General features: G+C 37.5%; 1 long non-coding RNA gene across 1 annotated transcript; it reads left to right on the forward strand.

Moving 5' to 3' along the window:
* Window positions 1-4,537: 4,537 nt before the first annotated feature.
* On the forward strand, window positions 4,538-17,896 carry LOC112997486 (uncharacterized). The gene is made up of 4 exons (XR_003262710.2): window positions 4,538-4,620; window positions 9,652-9,764; window positions 10,750-10,983; window positions 17,760-17,896. It is a non-coding gene; the product is annotated as an uncharacterized LOC112997486 (long non-coding RNA).
* Window positions 17,897-18,517: the final 621 nt, after the last annotated feature.

An 18,517-nucleotide genomic window follows, 5' to 3' on the forward strand; every position in this document is an offset into this window, starting at 1 on the left:
GAAGTGAAATAGAGGGTGGACAGATACTGCAGTGTGATGATTTTGAGCAAAGGATTTGATCCAGTGTTAAAAAGTAGACCTCTTGGATGCTGAGCTTGTATGACTACAGTCTCAAATGTTTGTTCATTTTCACTCAGCTGTACTTTGGGGGGAAGTTTGGTTATGTGTCCATTAACAACTGCAGTACTGCACCATAGAAGTGGTAACTAAAAAAGAACATTCATACCAAATAAATACAATTGGAATGAGTCTGTAGGCATGTCGCATATCCACCAGATTGGTACGCTGAGCAAAAATTCCTCATATCCCAGGTAGCAGCAAAGTATAACTGAAAAAAACAATGGAATAAAAATGTCCTATTGGAAATCTGAAAGGTACTCATGGAGTCAAGGAATTACTTTAACAGTGCAGTGGGAGTAGGGGATGGAATTCCCTTGCAGCCACCACTGGCCAGCTGCCTACTGACCTGTGTCTAAGAGAAATCCCATGAATCTTGGCATAGCTGCTAGGCAGCAACTGATCTTAAACACCGTGAATGGGTTTTTGAGTATTCTTCCCTCACTCTTATGCTGGTGAAGTACACTGTTTTACTAGGGTGATATGATAGCTTCACACTTCAGAGTTCTTTTTGGCTGTGCTTTTCAAATAACCACAAAATAAACTTAAGAAAGGTGAAAATATTTTTGATGAGTAAGCAGTGAAGTATATAACTTCACACTCAAACTGTTTGTTCACCACTGTAACTTCCTAAGAAAGCATTATCCATAGTATGCAACAGGACTATTGTGGATCTATTTTGACTTTTTCTTATGCAGACTTTTTCCAAGATTCGATGGTCATTAGAGTCTTTTATAAAGGGAATACATTTTTTTTAAAATGACTTTAGCCATGTTCATAGTTCCTGTGATGTTCATTTACTACAGTTTTTTTCCCTCACAAGATCCTCCAAGGTATTCTGCTCAGGTTTCAGGTGTGCAAGTCTCTCTCTCTCTCTCTCAGGTGAGAAAGTGCAGTCCTCTTCCTCCAGACTTGAATTTACAGTCATGGTCCCCTTATCCTTCTAATAGACCTTAGGAGATCTAATATTAGGTTTGCAGTTGCAGTACTGCTTTCATAAGGACAGCAACAGAGTTTATTAGTGAGCAGCTGGCTTTCAGAAAACTTAGTTCTATTAATTTTAGGGTGAAAAAAGACACTGCAGGAAAGCGTATCACAAAGCAATCTCTCTGCAGTTATTACGTATCAGCTGCACATGGTACAGGCAAAAAGAAACAATTTCTTTCTCCGGTCTGTGTTGCCAGCTTTCTCCCAGTTTCCTCAAATGCAGGCTGACCTTCATTTAATCCTTTCACCAACTTTTATGTGAGGCCTTTTAAACTGCAGCAAACTGTTTCCATAGGTTGCAGAAAGGATAGGCCTTTCCTCCTTCACCTTCTCATGCTATTCCAGGAAAACAGAGCTGCATATCACCTCTGTAGCAGTAACGGATTGGGGAAATTATAGATATAATGTCTCTAAATATAACTCAGATAATCTTCAAAGTGTTCACATTTATAGGGTCTCATCTGCCACAAGCATCAAAGATGTTTTTTAAAAAATACATCAGTGTCAAAAGTTGGGGCTCAACACCGTAGGGATGAGTAGGTTTAACAGGGTATACCAGTTCAGGAGAAATGACAGCATCTTCTTCTGCAAGGCGAGCTAAAAATACTGGACAAAATATTGTTCCAGATAATGTTCTTAGGTTACAAGAATGGTAGCTGAATGCCCCTATCTGACAACAAAACTTAAGTTACAACCATATTCAGGTTTTAATTCTGCCTTAATCCCCATTCCCAATATTTGGCATATTCTACCTGACTCAATACATTACTGTCTTTCTTAAACTCTGTATAGCTTTTCCAGAGGGGCCAATTCCCTCCAGTGAATAAGCTCAATTTAGGCCATTTGAAAATGGCCCTAATTGCTTACACAACTTTAATTCACAGAAAATATTTTGGTCAAAGTTATGAGCTAGTCACCAGCTGGGTTATAACATGTCCCCAAAATATCACTTACTATGACAGATGGCACAGTGGTAGCTTCCACATATAGCACTGTTTCAAACTCTGACAGAAATCTTCTCTACTGAAACTGAGAAGTTTCACTTCACCTTTCAGAAAAAATGACATTTATATCTCCTCTGCTATAATAACTAATAATACTTACTTGTCTGCAAGTACTTGTCTGCAAACCTGATCTGCAAGTTGCAAGACAGCTCTTTTCATATGAGAGTCGCTAAATCAGCTACTTATTATGAATGTAAACTTCTATGATTTTACTATGGTGGGGCAAAAGAAAGGAAATTACATAATAGTTCTCCACTAAATGGGGCTAGAACTGAGGAAGAGTCACAATATTTTATAACACCACAATTAAAATAAAAATATAAAATAAAACAGAATTTCACACATCTTCTACAGATCTGGTCATCTGGCCACAGTTAAAACAGAAAAAAGAAAAAGAAAAAAAAAGAAAAAAAAAAAAGAAAGGATAATTGTATCCAACTGATAAAACAGAGAAATCTTCCTTTCTTTACATATAAGAAAAGATTCTACATCTAAATGTTATAACTCCACTACTACTGTCTGAATGACAGGAACTTTTACATTGCAGTATATAGATACACTAATATTATGACAGGTATCCATTATACAAAACACATATAGTAAAGTATATGTGAGAAACCGCCTCACCCTTTAGACTGCAGTGCTGCAGTGCAGCTGCTATATAAAACCGGAGTATCCTACCTCCCCTGTCCTTTTTATGCCACTTCTGTATACTCAATAGGTTCAAGCTACCTTACATAGTTGTTACTATTCTTTTTGCAGTTGCTTTGTAACATGTACTATGGCTGGCCTCTAGGAATTGCTGGCCTAGGTGTGAGGTGTGGTAATAGAAATGTAAAGCAGTATTTCAGTATTATGTGGCTAAGTAATTGTCCAAAATCCTATAGTCTGGATGCTTTATTTAGAATTTAACCTGTTGATTCTCAGCAGACACAGTGTTGTCCTCACTCTCTGGTGGGCTAAAAAGGAAAGAAAAAAGAAATACACAGACACACACGGAGACACACACACACACACACACTTCCCAGACCTTTCAGTGGTTCAAGAAAATAAGTTTAAAAAAAAGATAACACTCTTATCTGTATACCTTAGCAAATGATCATAAGAAAAAGCTGTGTTTCTCACTTCTCCCTCCTTCCTACCAAGTATCTGGGAATATACTAATTATATAGTTTTTTTGGGTGTGTGTGTTTTGTTTTGTTTTGTTTTTTTGTAGCCCTGCAAAACAATAGTCTTCATAGTAAAATATTGCAGGTGGGTTGACATTGTTGTATCCCCCAAAATATCTTGAAAATGTCTTAGGAGGTAAGAAACAATTCAGATATTTAGTCCTATGATAAGCCTGACTGAAACATAACTGTAAAATAAATCTGTTCTTTCTCCTTTAAAGCTTTTAGGTCTGAAACAATTGTTGTTATTGTATCTAGTCAGTATTTGAGCTTCAAACTGAATCACAAAAAAGGCCACAACGTGCAGAAAAGTTTTCCTGACTTAGTATCATCTCTGTAACTGTGTCCACTTGCTGAATACCTTCATCTGGTAGAGCCTGGAGACTCGACTCCAGAAGAGTGGAGGGTCTGCAATTTATACTTGAAGGGCTGATCAGCCTTGGTCTCGTTCAGTCCTCCCATTTTGAGAAATTTTAATTTACCTGCCTTAACCTGGTAGATAAACTCTGCGGATTTGATTTCATCTCATTTTAGGACATACTCCCCTAATCATTTCCTTTGCTCTATGTCTTATCAGCCCTCTTATCTGCAGTAGCTGCTCTCTGTGACTGTTGCCTGGTAAGCACTGCTAGGCTTATAGACCTTATCACATCTTTTTGCATCTGCTCACTTAGAAATAGAAAGAGTGTTAAAACTCACTTATTGACAACATTCTAAAAAATACAACTTGAGACTGGAGGGCCCAGAATAATAAATATATATACATATATATATTATTTGAAGAGACAGTAACAAAGATGTCAAATCAGATATATATATATATATGTATATGTAACACATAATACACGTTAAGTGAACAGAAACAAGACAGAACAGTGAAGAGAAAGCCGTTGTGATATGTTACCAGTGTTATGCCTGAAATACATTTTGAAAATATTATCTAGCTCTTGCAAGAGCGTTTATAATCTAAAACCTTAACCAAAGTTGTAGGAATGTAAGAGTAAAACCTTTTTTCTATTTAAACTAAGGAGACCTGACATCTAGTTCCCTTAGAATGTCAATGGATGCTGGAGACCTGAGTTTCCTTGTGATGATCCTAGTCGGAAGTAGTCATTTCTGCAAGTGTTACTGAAATTGCTTTAGCTAGCATGTTTTCTGAAACATGACCTTCCTCTATGTCCTCAAATGTTCTTTAAGATACCCTGGTTTTCATTATTCATTGACAGTTCCCAGATGAGCACATACCAATGTGTGTTGTTGTGGTTTTCCCTCCAAAGATACAACAAAGAGGCTGTTCTCCTTGTACGAACTTCAACTTGCTTGAACACCAGAAAACAATCAGTGTAAGTTTAGGGCATTCTGTTTTTTCTTTAATGCTGTCATATAATCAATCTTTTCTCATCATTCCCTACTTCATACGCTCTCCTCACTTTGCCTCCCCCACATTTCTACAATTCTCTTATTTCTTTGTATCATGGGACAAAAATGGCTGGAGTTTCTGAAAGTGAGCTATCAAGTGTGTGTGTATTTATATATTATAAACAGATGTGTGTGTGTTATTAATGTAATAATGTCATAGTCATTTAGGTACATTAAAGTTTTCCCAAGCAATTTCACAATTTTGCTGAATAATGAAAAAATCACTGCAGAATGAATTTTAAAATGGACAAAAATTCAGACTTTAAAAAGTAATCTTGATGTCCCTTTACATAGTTTTCTGACCTCTGTGTTTTGCCTTTTATTTTTTACCTGTTAAATCCTTATAACTTCTCTAGCAGATTAGTAAATAGTGATGGAGTTGTACAGAAAGTCAAACATTTCCCTGCTTTAGACACAAGATAATTCTTTTCAAACATGCTTTGGTTTACTAAAATATTAAAGGTTATAATTAACTCTTGTTCTTAATATCAACTTTGTATTCTGTATTTGAAATACATTGCACAATGTTACTAGTTGAGGAGCTACCATTAAAGTTCACATAAAAAGAAATTAGCACCTTTTTGCTCATCTAGAATCAATTTTGATAGTGATAAAATAGAGAAATGGACAGATTTGTGTTCACACAAGTCACATAAAAAAAAAAAAAAAGTAGCTGAGAACGACAGGAAAATGACACATGTTGGAGAACTGGGGCAATTCTGAAATCCACCTGCAGGTGGGAAGTGATGGTCCATCCTGAGGTGTTAGTGTTGTTGCAGGTGGCTGTTTTTTGACCTGGAGATGTTAGTTTCTGGCTGTAGCACTTTCTGTCACAAGCAGAGATTTGGAGTCCTCAGGAGTCCTCAAACCCACGTGCTACATAACACTAGCATGAGAGTTTCACTTGGTCTGCCTGTGAGTTACATATGAGTAGAACTACATGGTCCACCCATGGATGTAAAACTGACTACAGTGTGTGTAGAGACTGGATTTATAGCTACAAACTCAAATATAAAGAAAAAAGAAACATATCAGTTTCTTCATGCTTTATTCCAGTTTTGTGAGGCTGATTCCCAAATAAGAGCAAGGCAATTAACTGAACAAATGGCATTTCCTGTTTCCTTGCACATTGCTCTCTAAACAGAGTGTCACCTTCCAGCGGATTATAGTTATGTTGCTGAATGAAGTTATTTGCAATACTTCAGATGAACATAAGTTATTAAACAGTCAAGATTTGGTTTAGATGCAGATCACTCACATGTTAATTGGATTAATGTAGTACTAAAACAGGTCTTTAGGGCCAACACAACTTCAGCATTGACTTTCCCTGAATATTTCCTCAAGATTTCTGTTTTGATACACTCAGTCCCCAGAGAATATCTCAAAAATGAACACAAAGCAAATCAGTTTATTAAATTTAGATGATGTTCATGACTATTGATCTTGTATCCAAATTAGACACTTGCCTTTCTATGAAAATATTCTGGTATGCTCTGTTGAACTCAAATGCGCTGATAGTAGTAGATTTTTTTTCTTATGTGCTAGCAGCAACAAGAGAATTTTGAGGAAGAAGAACAACCCTATTCTTTCTGAAGATGTGGGACTTCCTTCAATTTCCTTATTTGTACTGTGGTAGGAGGTAGAGGCTGGGTGGTAGCATATAGAAGCTTATTACAGCTGAATCCTGTGGTAAGAAAGTTACCCTTTTTTTTTATTTTTATGTGTTTATATCCCTTTTTTTCCAGATGGAGAACTGAAATACAGATGAGAAATATGACTATTGCAAGCTCAAAAAGCCAAGAATGTTTTGAATATTATAGCTTAAATAACGCACTCTTTCTCTTTCTCAGTTTGTTGATTTTTCAGTTTCATTTGATTTTTAAGCAGTGGCAGAGGCACAATAAAGAGTTATGTTTAAACAGAGGAGAGTCTGGATACTCATTTATGTACACAACCTTGTTAGAATGCACATATTTTCCTATGAGATATGTAGAAGCCCCAGAGTTGCTAGGCAAAGCATGTATAATCTTTTTTTTTTTCTTTTTTAACTTGTCACCTACTGAGAATGACTAACTCCTAACTTCTTCCTCGTCTCTCATTTTCTCATAGCATGCTTGGAAAAGGCCTGTACAATTTGTGATATACTGGATAGCCTGTAAGGCGCTCTGTATTTCAGTTGGACAGGCTGGTAGTTGAAATAGTTACTGGCATTAACTAACCTAGTGATGATTGCAGCTCTTGTATCTTCTATTATATAAAAAGTTATCACCCTTTCTCTGTTAATTTCAGAATTTTGCAGTCCCCCAAAAGCATCCATGAATACAAATAAGTAATGTGGTCTATTACTTAAGGGGAAAAGTCTGGGGACTTTTTTTTAAATCTTTGAACTAATGAAGAGAACTTTATTAAATCAAAATTTTGTAGTCTGCACCCTAGACTAATATTTCACTGGCATCCACTTGGAATTAGATATATATATAGCAGCTAAGAAATAAAAGCTGTGGAGAAACTAGTGTTTGATTAGCTTTGCTTCTACTATTTAAAAATTAACCTCAAAAGAACACAAGACACGTTGCAGTGCCATGTGCAATATGCCAAAGCTAAAAAACCTTCCAAACAGGGCTTACTTTTGCTATTCATTTCATGAAATAGTGGGGCATATGTTCACATTTTCTTTGAACAGAAGAGTTTTTTAATATCTTTTGTTATAAGTGTTGTAATATTTACCAGTTACCAATGTGCCAGAGAAGCTATTACTGAGTTGCTCTATGCTCTGTTTAGCCCTGAAAGGGTAATGCTGCTTTCTGGCCTTCTTTGTTCTAATCCCATTGAGGGATCTCAGGCTTTTTTTGCATTTATTGTTTGATTCTGCTATTCCAGGGTCTGACTATGTTTTAGTCACACATCATACTTATTAATTCCCTTTTCCAACATACACAGAGACTACTCGGGAACTCCGAATCCCATGGCCATTAGAAATATTTGCTTAAGATTTACCTGTTTGATTAAGCTTTTAGTTGATTATTTTAACATGTTTGACCAACACATTATGAAGCACTTTCTGACCCCTATAAAGACACTTAGCATAGATTGTATTCATGTGGAAAGACCCCTGTAACAGTTAAGGGAAGAGTTTCTTGAAATGTAGAAAGTTAACCTTGCAGGACTTCCAGGCAATGCACATCCTTCCTCCAGTTCCTCCAGTTCCTCATCTACATACATTTAATTGGTTCGCAGCACCTACCTGGGAGTGGTCCTGGGGGAACGCTGGGAGGCGCAGATAACCCTGAGGGATTTGATGTGTCATTGGCTATGGAGCTGAAGACTTTTCCAGATGCACACATTCACACAGTCAAACAACTACTTCTTCCTGTTTGGATGGTTCCTGAAACTTCATGATATTTCTCAAATCTATAGGCAGTGAGTTATTCCTATTTCAGGTGGTAATTATTCCTGATTCATTTTGTATATGAAAAATTGGCTGTTATGCAAGACATTATACCACAGAATATATGTATCTAATTCTCCAGCTTGACCTGTCACCAAATAATCTTAAACTGTTAAGGCAAGTGAAGGAGGTTTACTAGTGTTTGGATGCCTGTATGCTTTTCCCCATATTGCCAATGGTTTACTCCTGAACTTCAATCCCCCTCCGTTTTCACTCAGCAGGGTCTATTGAGGAAGCTATATGTACATCATGGCTAAATTGTTATAGAATTTATTGAAAAATATAATCCTAAAATTAGCATTTCAATATTTAACACAGGATAATATTCTGAAAACTCTCAGTGTAACATGGAAAGTATCCTAATATGATAAAAAACAGTAATGGAAACTAACATTTTAAAGTTGCTCCGTTCTGTAAGAAAACTACAATGTTCCTTTCTTGAGAATTGATTGATGCAAAATAGTTCTGAAAGAACCTGCAATTATTTTGGCAAATTTTGATATTCTGAGCTGTGTTTGTCATTGAAAGCATGACCATTTCTGAGAAAACAATGAAGTGTTATTAAAATTACAGTCATTCTTTAACAGCTGTACTTCCTGAGTAACTGAACCAGTTACACTTATTTATCAATGTTAATTAGTTTTTTCTAAGTGTGCATCTAAGTGTGTATTGGGAATTACATGATTTGGCAGAATAGGGTAATGTATTTGTCCTTATGAGCTTTGGACAGCTGTTTCACTATTATTTTTTCTTTTGTTTCTTTTCCTTCGAGCTGATGAAGCAATGAGTGAATTATATAACTCATTCCAGAAGCTAATAAACCTTTTATGCTACCCCAAAGTATATTCTGCTTAAGCAACATTCTGAACAGAAGTGTTATTTTAGAAGTGGTTTGGGGTTTCATTAGAACTATTTTCATTTCCCTCAGGCTGTGTTCATTTCTCCAAGAAATATTTACAGACTGAGTAGGAGGAGAAAAATAATACATTAAAAAGAACAAAATCTCTGAAAATTACCAACATTATTTTTCTATTCCAACCCCTTCCATCAAAAAAACCCAAATTTGCCATAGCTTCTTACATGGTATTTATGGATAGTTTGACTAAAAGTAAATGCTGCTTCCTATAAAAACTAGGCTTAATATTCTAGGATTTTCATTTGCAGGACCGTTAGCAGACTATAATGGGCTATTGCTTCTGGAACAAGTCCATTCAGCTTGCATACCAATCTGCAGTAACTTTGGAAAGACAACTATAAAGAAAAAAAAAATGTTTTTTTTCATTCCTGCTCTGGACTATGAAACGATGTAGTTCTGGAAGTGATTTGGTGCATAAAATAGAAACAGAAGTTTAGGATAACTTCAGCGTAATATATGAAACTGATCACCTCATAAATTGTTGTAAACAGGATTATGCTTACTGAACTATTTAGAACATTGTGAGCAATTGGCATGATGTTTCATTTTGTGCATTTTTAATTGACAGCTTTATTGTAAATGTTATTTCAGAAGTGAGGGATTTGAAAAAGGAAGAAGTCTGACAGGAGACTACAATGGGACATATACAGTAACAAGCTGTTGAAAACAATCATGAAATTTCCATTTAACAGGAAGCACTCCAGGTGAGCATCTTTTCTTTAAGAAGGCCAGGTCCACTGAAGTAGAAAAGAAAAATGTCTGTGGACTGAGAAAGTAGGGTTTTGTCAATATTTTTAAATACAAATTTGCAGAACCCAGTGTGTTGAAGCCATAAACTTACAGATTCTCTTGATTTCACAGCATTGTATTTGCTAAATACAGTCCTAATATGTGCAGCAATGAAAATAGTTGTAGCCCACTTTTAAAAGCATTGAGGCAAGCTAAACAAAAATAATTGGTGTACTCATGGGTAATATAATTATAGTGAAAGGTAAACTGCAAATACCAATATACCTAACTGGTATGATAAAAACTGGCCAGGCACAGTCTCCAAGTTATTCATGGCTAAAAAAAATAAGATAGGCCAAAGATGAGACAAATATTGTTACATAATTTGAATGCTGGAGATTATCTCTTCAGAAGTGCTGTTTTCTCATACATGCTCAACCATACTCAAAATGACTTTCATTATTTTCAAGGTCAGATGCCACCCCAAATCAGAATCTTCACAACACAATAGCTCAGTGGAGGCTGAAAGGATGTTCAGCTTTGGGGGGACTCTAGAGTGTCTCCCTCCAGTAGAAGAAAGAGCTAAAGAAACCACAAGCTGCAGGGTTTTTTATTAGTTTAAGTTGTTAAAATCAAACTCTATAGAGCAGGATTTGTTTCTGTATAGCAGATTTTGAGAACAAGCTGAGAATAATGTAAGAATAATGCCTGCTGAAGTGCTACTCCACTGCACATTATGAAGTGGCCATGAAATATTTCCAAGTGTCCCGTAACAAGAATCAGGCCCATAAAAAAAGCCCAAAAGCTAGAGAAAGACAATAAAAGACATCAAGGGCTTACATTGTACTTTTAAATGTGGGTATAGGCAATGTTAGATTTGTTAATCTGTGCCTAACTTATTTCTTCTTCTTTTTTTTTCTTTAATAACTTGGTCTTCTCTTTGTTAACTCCATTACAAAGGACTAGAAGTACTGCTTCTAAGCATCTGCATCTGGACATGCACTTTGGCAGCATCCTGATCCCACATCGGAGGTCAAGCCTATACATGCATCAGCTTTACCCACCTGTTTTTTATGCTTTAGATGTGAAAAAAAGGAAGTCTAAACATTTGCACTGGGAGGAAGCCTCAGTGCACTCTGTCCAGATCTCTGATCTTGATGGCTGGAGGAGCAAGGTTCTAAGATCCATCAAGAGGTACGTACGCTCTGTCACTACTTGTTCTCAGAGCTGCCATGGTGAGATGGGCAGACAGCACTCACTCTCTGAAGGTATCCTTGCCAGAAACGACCATGCTATAAAGATTAGGAAATACATGTGTGAACAAATTCCCCAAATGCATAGGGGTCTTTAAGTTCTAAATCATCAATACTGGTGAGTGATTGCTTGGTTGTCCAAATTCAGTTGTTTTTATTGGAACAATTGAAATGGGCCAGAGGGGAAGGTGAGGGGAAACACACCCAGTTCTTATCAGATTAACTGGAGAGCCTGGCTCTTCTCTGCTTGCACCCTCATCCATACCCCTGTGTCAGAGAGCTGTCTGTCAAGCTCTATGCATATATCAGTGTTTTCAGTTCATTGTGAATCAGTTGAACTCTACCGCAGTGCAATGAAGTACAGTGCAGACTTGTCAGCCTCTGTATGGCTGCAGCACTCCTTTGTGATTGGAATACTAAAATATGTCTCATACCTCTTGGAGGATGTCTTTGTGTTTGACAAGCAGCTTAAGATAAGATTGCACAGGAAAGGTAAATATGTTCTAGGATATTTACATTTAAAATACTTCTAAATATTTATCCTACTGCCAGTTTTCATAACTGTTAACATGTTAAATTCTCCTAATTGATCTTTATAAATACTTTATCAAATTCTTAAACAGCTCAGAGATGGTTTAAAGTGTTTGGTTTACAGTAGTAGTAACAGCAACAGAAGTGCTTGCTTATGTTGGATTTTTATTAAATCTTAGATTGCTGCATTTTCCCACAATGAAATAAGCATTGTGAAAACTTTCTTAAAAAACTAATTCAATCATTTGACCAGTCTTGGCATATTTTTTTTTCTCAGTTCACTCTCTGTTGGCTACGCACTTCATTCATAGTCAAGTGCTTTATTCAAGGACATGATAGTACACTACTCAACAATTCTTATTCCATTATTTGTTCATTAAGTGTTATTTTGGGAGATGCAATGTGAAGAAGTATAGCTTTCAACCTTTAACAGTTTCCTCTGAGCTACTTTATCATGTTTTTTGTTATTCATTTCAATGTATTGAGTGGAAAGTTATTTTCACGTTGAGTACCTTAGGGGGAGTTTTCTCGAGGTATGAGAGTTTAAACCTCTCCCCTTAATGCACATGCTGTTTACTGTCCTGAGCACTCTCTGGAGCACCTCTTCAGGAGTGGTCTCATAAGGTCTCTCTCCCCCATGAAATGAACAACCCTTTCATCGGAGAAGTGATAGGCATACCTCTCCCGGGCATTTCCCTAATCAGGAGAAACGCGAGGACGTCTCGCTCTCAAGAGGAAATTGCCTTGTGGTCGAGGCAGCAGGATCACGGCCTTATTCTGAATGTGAGCTAATGTCTGGCCCTGGTGGTCGCTCTCAGCCCTCCCCAACCCTGCCCTCCGCCAGCCTCCCCCATTCCCAGCCCCAGTCCCTTCCTGGCCCAGACCGAGGCCATCCGTCACTGCCCCACGACGCCGCAGTGGTGCCAGCTCCAGCCCCACCACGGCCCGGCCCCTGCCTGGCCATGGGACCCCTAGCCCCGGCCCTGATCCATGGCAGTGCCTGATGCCCCCAGGGGCTGGGACTGCCCCAGCTGCTCCCAGGACCCTGCTCCCTCAGGGTGGGGGAGATGGGACCCGCCGGGAGCCCCAGACACCAGGCCCCCAGGGAGCCACCAGCGTACGATGCAGTCTGGCAGCTACTACTTTTCCCTGGTGATTTCTACCTTTTGATATTTTGAATGTAGTTACACTTCTTTGTATGATGGCTCTGTCTTATATAACCAGAAAGCATCAGAGTAATCAGCAAAACAGGCATTATGGCAGCATCATAAATCACAGGGTGCTGCTCCAACCTCCCAGCACTATTCACCTTACCCTGTCTGTCAGGCACCTTTATAATTTTTACCTACACATCCTGTTATTGGACATTCTCTCTCTTCCATTTAACAAACTCCGTCTTAGAAGTGCAAAGTGTACTTCTCTGTGTTTCTGCATGCCAAGCAGGAGTTTTCTCATGTTTATATTTTCTATGTCAATTCAGGGAGCTTGTTTTCATGGCTAGAGAAGAGCACTGTGCTGACAGTTGCTTTGTATTCCTTTCACTGAATGGCCCATGAAGAAAGGGAAAAAAAAGAAAAAGTAATGCAAATATTTATTATCTAGGGATTCATCCCAAAGGGTCACAAAATTTCCTTGTAAATTATCAGCCTTGTGCTGCTGGGCTTTCCCATAGCCCCTTGAGTTTAATGGCTGCTCTGCACAAAGCTGTGAAGGAGCTTTTTATTTATCTATACATTTACTCAATACTATCTGTGATTCTCTGAACAACCATAAATAGATTGGGATTGTATTCCTCGCTAAGTGAGAAAATCTGTATCTATTTCAAGAAATATATTAAAAAGTTATTGCGCACAGAGTCCCCCGGGAAAAAATGGCTGCTGCTCACAATCAAGATGTTTAATATGGAGTTGAGCTAGAAAGAGTATTCTAGCCCTTAAATCCAAAATACGCGATGTCTTCAAGGCATTAATTAAAAGCAGCTGAAGGAACAAATAAAGACACAAAGCCCCATCGGAACAGCGTTTAATACTAACTAAACACGAGCAGCCTATTTTCCTTTCTACTTTAACAGACTTTTAAATTTGAACAACCAGATCAAAAGCCAACTGACTGACTGCCAGTTTAACAGCTTAAGAGGCCTCCGCCATCTGCGGATGAGAGGCTGTCAGGTTTTTTATTCACAGTACACGGGCTGGGAATGCCATACATACCTTAATGGCAGCTGAGTGGAATGACTTGTGGCTTCATCCTACTAGAGCAAAGTGGAATTATGACTCTGAACAACAGGCCATAAAGTATTTTATTATGTGGTCATGAGTGTCACTCCCTATGAGGAACAGAGTGATAATTCAGTGCTTTAAATTATCACTTTGTGAAACCACATGTGCCGATGAGCTCTGAACTAACTTTAATTGAAACAATCTCGAAGTATATGGCAGTTTTACTGCAGGCCTGTTTGTATATGGAACCAATTGCAAAATATAAATGTTTAAACACTAACCACACTGAATAGCAGTGGAACTGCACCCTGCAGGTGTTCATGGTGTCAGAATTCCAGCTAGTTCCTAGAAAAAAGACCAAAAAAAAGAGGAAATCCCAGTGCTAAGAACTAGTCAAGGGAATAAGAAATGAAGGAAATCTAGGGAGTAAGAAACAATATTCCAGCACTTAAACTCCTAGAATTTCATCTAGAAAAGTGCAAGTTACCTTAAGTAAATCCATAAATATTTAAAAAAGGATAAAGTATACATCTAAGGATATCTAGTATATCTAGTATATCCCTTAGATATACAAAAATCTATCTTAGAAGTTAATATATTTGGGTTCTGAAGACAAGATAAAAATCAGAGTCAAGATCCCAAGATCCCATTACATGTATAAGAATTATTATTTTTTTTTTCTTTCTCTTTATAAAAAAAGTAAAGCAACTTCAGCTTTTCTTCTGGTGAGAACTGCAAATGATCTTACGGGATTTTTTTTTTTTTTTTTGGTTACAACTACCCTGCTTTTCTTGAAAACATGTAGCAAGATTTTTTGGTGAATTATTGGCTTCATATGTCATTTTCACTTCTTTTGTGGATGGCTTAGTGCTAGCTTGCTCTCTAGCTCATTGATCAGGTATGGTACATTACCACAGGTTAATGTTGTGTAAACAAATGTGGATAATGAAATAATGATTTAATCAGGTTTTCAGACTTTTAAAAAACTCAAAAGACTTTATCAAGTTTTCGCAGTTAGATGTGGTGAAAATGCACTGTGTCTGTCTGCTTCTGCTGCATTTTGTGTACACAAAACTCATCTCCAAATTGAAAAATTCAGGTGGTGTATGTGTGTCCCAAATATCTTTGTAATATCAGCTAAGGATTTAAACAAGAAAGCTTCCCTAACTTCACTTGGGCTCCTTCTCAGGGCTCTCAGCTAACAGCTGGAGCAACTAGACTGGATTGTGTTCAGCACTATAAAGACCATCTTTCATCCCACTGTAATAAATAAATAAATAGGAGGTCTGTGATAAACTAAATTTGGGGGAAAGATGGTGGTTGCCAAGGGATCTTCCTTTACCTGTTTGTAGCCTGAAATATTTGGCCTCAGGTTCGAAATGCAAATGTCTCTTGGTTTCAAGCTTTGGCTCTCCTGAGAGGTCATTATGCCTACTCCAAGAAGTTTTGCCTCACTGCTGATGCGGAGCAGTGCAGCAATGGCTGTAACAGATTATGCTCAAGAGGTCTTCGAGGGAATATTTGCTTGAGCACTGTCTCTATTCTAATTTCTGAGAGGTAGAAAGATAAGAGTTTATACTAACATTTTCTTTTCTGTTTGCACCACTATTGCTTGTACATTCATGATATTATAGGCCTACTAGATTGGGGAAGAAAGAATTACTCTTCTCTGTCAGAACACTTCCACAAAATCATAAAGCTGCAAGAACATTAAATCAGCTAGTAGTGAGATCCAAGAAAGGATCTCACAGCAGTAACTGCGATAATTTACCTCGTAACTTGATCTGTATGAACAGACAGCTCAAAGTGCTGCTGAGTGCCCAAAGATGGAAAAAGATGTCCTTAAATGGTACCTCCTTGTCAGATGGTGGAGTCATCCAGTTTGGTCTTATTTCTTACTCATTTCAGTGGCAGAACGGATCTTTCTGTTTCCTACAGCAAAATCAGTACTAGCTTGGCTGGCTATAACTTTTCTTCCAGTGCTTTCATCTATCTGCTTCCTAGTGCTGATCATTAACGGTGTTTTCATCATACTGTTTTCTCTGAAACACCAAATTATAGTGGATACTAATCAGTGTGAACTTAAAATTATCTCTCACTGCCACAGTTTCCAAGAACTTCCAAATGCTGAACATGGGCTATCCCTGTTAAAGCATCTGTTGCTTCTTTCCCCTCAACCCCATCTCTCCCAGCACATAAATGAAGGAGGGCCATCAAGATAAGATCCTTGATTCCAGCTCAGACTCAACTGCAGTAGTAAGGCTGAAAGGGAATCTCTGGGCTGCTCTCTATTTGCAACAGTGCTGTCAGAGTCCATGGCCCAAAACATTCCACATTCAGTCTTGCTTTTCCCTAGACTTTTCTAAACTAATATTACGGGTAATGAATTCTGCCTCCCTCTGTAGAATTTTATTTGCTATGTCCACTCTGAGAACATATTTCAGTCAATACATAATGTCAGTGTTGATATGAGGAACCATGCTTTGTTGCCAAATAAGACCTTGGTAGCAGGTTATCCGTCCGTCTGTCCGTCCGTCCGTCCTTCCTTCCTTCCTTCCTTTCTTTTTTTTTTTTTTTTGATTAATCTTCAAAGAAAATTTGGAAAGGGGAAGCAACTTTGTTGGGAGTTTAGGTGAAGGTAACACTAGAGAGCTCATACCATTTCAGTAATGTTTTTAATGTTCCAGATACATGCTTTGGTCATGAAGGAAGTATATTTTGAGCCAACTATCCTAATGTGTGCAGCTAAAATGTTTGCTTGACTATAAATTCCCTCTGGAAAGAGAAACAATTCTACTGCAACACTGGTCTCCTTGCTTTTTGTTCAAGATTTTTCCAAAGAATTTCCAGAATACAAACCGTGTTATTTGGAGTCTGTGGATATGAATGCCCATCAAGGATTACTCTCAACTATTGTTATATTAGTTGGAGATCGATATCAGACGATAGCTAGCAAGCTCTTGATGTCACTCAAGAGTAAGTCATAGCTGATTTCACAATACAGCTGTCTATTCAGGGATTCTATTTAGGCAGACTTACATATTTTAAATTAGGAAATGAAAAGACGTTGGCCATACCAATGCCTATGTCAAGTCATAATGCATCCTCTTTTTCACTTTATCCCTAACAGTCTCCAGTTCTCAATACAGTCACTGAATGGATAGAATCTCAAAAGATACTTTCCCTATATTTTAGCAGGTCTTACGAGAACATATTAAAAATAAAACAAAAGTAATATTATCACACATTTTAGCTGAAGGAGGGCTCCTCATGACAATCACAACATCTAGAATATGGCTGAGCTATTGAGCTTACAGTCAGTCCAGCATACACATATCTTTAAAATTAGGACAAAGCAGCAGTAAAGTCACATCTAAATTTCTTTTTAAAAAAGGTTGCTTTAGATTTTTCTCTTTCAATAGTCTAATGTTTACTTGCGTGCACAGAGATGAATACACAAGCTTACGGATGCATAGGGATGAACACGATTTTTCCATACTTCACAACAAAAAATCTTGACATTTTATAAGCTATCTAGAGCTCTTTAGTTTTTTGATTTTTCATTTCATGTTCTATGGTGAGGGAATGGCAGTAGTAGATTTTTTCTTTATCTCACATAAATATATACATGCATAGCTTGTTATGAAGAAAAACAGTGACTCTCATAAGTTTTACCATTGACTCAGTCATCTAAGCTTCTCCTAGGTGTTTTAAGGAATATATACCATAATACCATATATAATGGTAGCAAATTGTGAATTTTTTTTGGCAAAAGCTATTATATTTTCCTGCTGCTATAGCTTATGAGGATCTCTTTAAAGGATACAAACACTTTTCCAGGAGCAAAGGAAACCTACACTGAAAAACTAGCTTGTGAAAGTGGAAAACATATTTATAATTACTCTAAACAGATAATTTTCTACACTATTCTGAGAAATGCCTTGTATGTGTTTTATCCCCAATACAGTTTACTTTTCCCCTGCTCTGAAGTAAAAAGCCACCACGATTTTGATGGAAGGACCAGCGAGAAATCTGGAAAGTCTGTCCACAAGAGGTGATACTTAGACATGAAATTGGAATGAGTCCTGAAGAACAAATTCCAGCACCAGTGAGTAGCTACTTTAAGTTGGCTGCAGCTTCTAAATAGCCTTTTAAAGAATACTGGAAAATTAAAGGATAATGAAAATGAATCACAAAGGAGGCTATAATACAAGCAGCAGTGTACATATTATCTCTCTTCATTTCTTCTCCCATTAGATCTCTTGGATTGTTTCCCTTTGTTTCTTAGTTGCGCACTTCAAAACCTCAGTATGCCACTAAATATTCAGTGTGCATTCTACTTCATCAGCCTGGTCCAATATGATGAGATTGTGAAGTAAGGTGTGGCTTCTACAGCACACATTGGAGTCTTTTCTTCCTGCTTGTTGATTCCCAGTGTCTTTGTATATGGACATATTTACATGAATGGTATATGAGTGCTGAACGGGGCATTGCAGTCCTCCCTCATCTCTTCCCCCAAGCTCAATACGATCCACGTCTTATGACAGTGGTTGTGATTTCTTCTCCTTATCTCCTTTATTCTTCCCTCTGCTTAACCATTGTATTGTATTCAGTTGCAGTATATACATAAAAATCATGACATGCTTCACATAACAAAATGCTTACACTTAACCTGTCAGGATATGAACCAGTAAATGGCTATACCAGAGTAACCTGGGAACAAGT

The sequence above is a fragment of the Dromaius novaehollandiae genome, chromosome 3 (genome assembly GCF_036370855.1).
Source record: "Dromaius novaehollandiae isolate bDroNov1 chromosome 3, bDroNov1.hap1, whole genome shotgun sequence".
Classification (NCBI taxonomy): Eukaryota; Metazoa; Chordata; class Aves; order Casuariiformes; family Dromaiidae; genus Dromaius; species Dromaius novaehollandiae.